Here is a 4,873-nt window from a genome sequence, read left to right on the forward strand (position 1 = left end):
TTCCAGGTCCTTCAGCAGCTCCTGGCGCAGCGACTTCCAGCGGGACGGCTGCAAAAGACCCAGAATCGCAGCTGCCGGGGCTGTGCGCCCGCCTCGGCGCCACCTGCCCCACAGGGTCATTGCGCCTGCGCCACCCAACCGCTGGGTGTGCCCTGAACGCACTTCTTTCCTTTCCTTTTTATTAAATATGTGTTTATTGATCTCAGAGGGAGAGGGAGACAGAGAGACACATCAATAATGGGAGAATCATGGATCGCCTGCTTCCTGCTGCCTCCTACTGGGGATCCAGCCCCAAACCCAGGCCTGTGCCCTGACCAGGAATTGAACTGGGACCTCCTGGTTCAGAGGTCAACGCTCAACCACTGAGCCACACTTGCCGGGCACAACTTATTTTCTCATGCCTCCATGTCCTCCTGTAAAATGCCTCCTCGGTGACATGAGCCCCTGTGAATCCTCTCGGACAGCCGTGCAGAAGGCATCCGGGACCTCCCTCGGCTGTCCCGACCCTGGTCCCGTGTAGACTGGGGCTCCACTCGGGCAGGGTGCAGGCTGCTGAGGCATTTGCTTGCACAGCTCTATGTCCCTGCGAGGCCCCTGCACACCCCACCTCCGGCAGAGGGCCTGGCCCCTATAGATGCTCCAGAAATGCATCTTCAGTAACAGAGTGAATAAATGACAAAAAGCTGCTACCATCCAGGAGAAAGAAGCCAAATCAATGCCCTGCCACAGAGACTGAGTCTGGCTGTGCTAGAGCTGGTTTACCTTGGAAACAAGGGAAGGTGTGGACAGAAAGAGGGTCGGTAAGGCCCTGGGTCAACGGCGAGAGAGGGAAGCAGATGGAGGTGTTAGTGGGAAAACATTCACAGCTGTGCGGGTTTCTGTGAGTTTGAGCCAAACTGTGGACAATGGCCGGGAGGAAGAATCTCAAGGGACTGGGATAGTGCTCCGGAGAATGGCAGCTTTTCACCTGTTTTGTACGTTACAGTCAAAGGAGGAGACAGAAGGGGGTCACAGGATACCCATTGCTGATAGATAAGGAGAAAGCGAAGGGGGGGGGGCCTCTGGGATTGGGTGAGTGAAATGATGGACACGTGCTTCTTAACACAGGTGGGTGCAGAACAGTTAACAGTCCAATTAACACAACAATAACATGAGGTAACTTGTGGTCTCCGCCCTGAGGGGTCTGGAAAAAGGAAAGTTACAAGTTACTCTGACAGATGCAAAAAGATAATCGGCTCAATTAAGGTACAGATTGACCTTAACATTTAAGATGCCAGCCTAGGACACGACTACCCACCATAACTGCTTTTAGTTAAAGTTTTCATTTCAGACCATCCTGAGTTTGCAAGACCACCGTGCCGGCCTCCCCTGAGCTGGTCAGGTCAGCATGTGGCCCCTTCTCCATCCACAAGGGGAAGAGAATAAATGGCTTGAGATACGTCATCTTGTGCTGCTCCAGGGCTGTGGGGAGCTCTGACACAGCTGTGAAGCCAAAGACCAGGACAGGAGGTCAGGGTCCCTCTGCTGCCTGCCTGTCCGTACGGTACCACGGCACCGAGACCGCAGCACCTTCACCAAATCCATCAGTGAAACTCACTAAAACTAAAGACAAAACTAAAGAAGTGTGATACCCTTTCATGCGCCTAGAGGAGCCCATGGCCTCTGTTCCTGTGAGACACAGAATGAGGAAAAGCCCAGCTTCCTGCAGCGCGAGACGCTGTCATCTACGTGAATCCGGGCGGCCAGGGACCTGCTACTGTGTCCGCCTCACAATTAGCCAGGAAGGGGGAAGTATGTAACTTCGCTGGCGTGGTCCACACTTTTCCATACACCAAATGAGCTGTATTTTTGCATACATACAAATAGAGTGACATTGTCAGGGGACCAGCTATAATTATAACAAATATGAATCATGCTCTGTTAACCGAGATTGTTTTGATTGAAGAAAGCAAATTCGAGCCTGACTGGGAGTTGCAAAGGGACCTGGAGCTCCCCTGGAAATGCAGCCTATTCCCCGGAAAGATTAGCAACCTGCTGCACCCCAGGCACCCGCCCTCTGTGCACCCCCAGGCCATTGGGAACCCCCAGCCGCAGAGCCTGTAACGGCCCTTTCTTGTTCCTTTTCCCACTTCCCCACGTAATCTTTGTCCTTCTTCCCAATATAAGCGGCTGGCTTATGGGGGGGGGGGCGCAGACGGCACATTTCTGTGGGTGACCTGCTGTTCTCACACGCTACCGGCAGGATTTTAGAGTCAACGTTCACATACGATTCAACCCCGGCTCTGCTTAATTGGCTCAGGCAGTGACAGGCAGCCACTGACTGTCCGGTTATAGAATCACATCCTAGTTGTATCTTATTTACGTGAATTCATCTTCTGGACAAAAAGGGGCCACGTGCTCACCTGACTAACTGAGGGAAAGGCCTTGTAAACTCAGAGACCTACAGTAACCACGAAGGACGGTCTGAAATGAAAACCTGTTCATGAAAAAGCAGTTTATAGTGGGCAGTCAAGTTCTAGGCCAGTATCTTCCCTGACGAAGATCAACTTTGACCTTTACTGAGCATCTAAGATAACACACCTGTGAAATATCTAGGTAACTTGTAACTTCCTTTTTTCCGGACCCCTCAGGGCACAACAAATGGCAAGGGGCAGAAACCACAAATTCCCTCATTATTGTTATGGTGTTAATTGGACGGCTAACTATCCTGTACCCACCTGTGTAAAAGACGTATGTCTATCATTTTACTTTTTACCCAATCCCAGAGGTTCCAGCCCATCTTGTTTTCTCCCATCTCCCTCATCTATCATGTAACCCACTTAGGTCTCCTCCTTTAATGGTAATTTACAAAAATAGGTGAAAAAACCACTGTTCTCCTGAGCACTATCTAGATACATTGAGATTGTTCTTCCTGGCAACTGTCAACAGTCTGGCTCGAATAAACACACACAAATTCTTTACAGGTTTGAATGTTTTTGTTTTTTTCTACATTAACAATCTACATTCAGGCATAAAGGACAAAAATAACTACCTAAAGTATTCAGAATACTTCAGCCAATGAGTATTTGCTCTGGAGTGAGCCTGAGATGGGGAGCGTAAATCTACTCTACCCAGAGGTCTCAGCTTTCACATGCCTCTCCCAGGGGTGCATCTCACTGCAGAGAGCCGATGTGAGGGCTTAAAGAGGAGTATGTACTTGGGACATACAAGTCGGTCCCTAAATACAAGCCATTCATTCGTTTGGCCCCACCCTCCCCTTTGCCTGCAGAGGCAGGTTAACCCAGAATGAGTGAAGATGGAGCCTCTTCATCGTCCTGGGAGGGACCCTAGCAATTTTGTTACTTACCTTGTATTCTTTTTAAAATATATTTTTATTGATTTCAGAGAGGAAGGGAGAGAGAGAAAGAGAGAGGAACATCAATGATGAGAGAGAATCATTGATTGGCTGCCTCCTGCACACCCCACACTTGGGATTGAGCCCGAAACCCGGGCCTGTGCCCTGACCGGGAATGGAACCTCCTGGTTCATAGGTCAATGTTCAGACACTGAGCTACATCAGCCGGGCTTGTATTCCTTTTTCTTAAAAAGGGTTCCCCCAAATGTATACAGTTTAAGCCCCACAAACCTGCACTCTGGATGTTAAACTGGCGGTGGTGGAATTTTTGAGAGAACACCGTTCCCAAAGGATCTTCAAGAGTCTATTTGGCCTGGAGATGTCCACCTGCTCGCTGACTTCGGAACCTGACCCCGTAGGAGCCCACTGTAGAGGATATACACACCTACCTGCCCCACACGTACACAAAAGCCCCGATAGCAGCGGTTCTCAACCTGTGGGTCGCGACCCCTTTGGGGGTCCAACGACCCTTTCACAGGGGTCGCCTAAGACCATCGGAAAACACATATATAATTACATTTGTTACTTACCTTGTATTCTTTTTAAAATATATTTTTATTGATTTCAGAGAGGAAGGGAGAGAGAGAAAGAGAGAGGAACATCAATGATGAGAGAGAATCATTGATTGGCTGCCTCCTGCACACCCCACACTTGGGATTGAGCCCGAAACCCGGGCCTGTGCCCTGACCGGGAATGGAACCTCCTGGTTCATAGGTCAATGTTCAGACACTGAGCTACATCAGCCGGGCTTGTATTCCTTTTTCTTAAAAAGGGTTCCCCCAAATGTATACAGTTTAAGCCCCACAAACCTGCACTCTGGATGTTAAACTGGCGGTGGTGGAATTTTTGAGAGAACACCGTTCCCAAAGGATCTTCAAGAGTCTATTTGGCCTGGAGATGTCCACCTGCTCGCTGACTTCGGAACCTGACCCCGTAGGAGCCCACTGTAGAGGATATACACACCTACCTGCCCCACACGTACACAAAAGCCCCGATAGCAGCGGTTCTCAACCTGTGGGTCGCGACCCCTTTGGGGGTCCAACGACCCTTTCACAGGGGTCGCCTAAGACCATCGGAAAACACATATATAATTACATGTTGTTTTTGTGACTAATCACTATGCTTTCATTATGTTCAATTTGTCACAATGAAAATATCAGATATTTACGTGACGATTCATAACAGTAGCAACGTTACAGTGATGAAGTAGCAACGAGAATAATTTTATGGTTGGGGGTCACCACCACATGAGGCACTGTATTAAGGGTCGCGGCACTAGGAAGGTTGAGAACCACTGCTCTAGAGTGAGTTACTCTAAGATGGACAATACACACCTGCCCCTCACGGACACATAAGCCTCTAAACTACAGTGAATCATTCTTAAAACGCAGTACTCATTCCACGCTAAAACGGCCCGGCCCTCGGACCCAGCACCGCTCCCGCCCTGGGCTCCGCCTCCCACCCGGGTCCGTCCGGCCC

Source organism: Myotis brandtii, unplaced genomic scaffold (genome assembly GCF_000412655.1).
Source record: "Myotis brandtii unplaced genomic scaffold, ASM41265v1 scaffold656, whole genome shotgun sequence".
Lineage (NCBI taxonomy): Eukaryota > Metazoa > Chordata > Mammalia > Chiroptera > Vespertilionidae > Myotis > Myotis brandtii.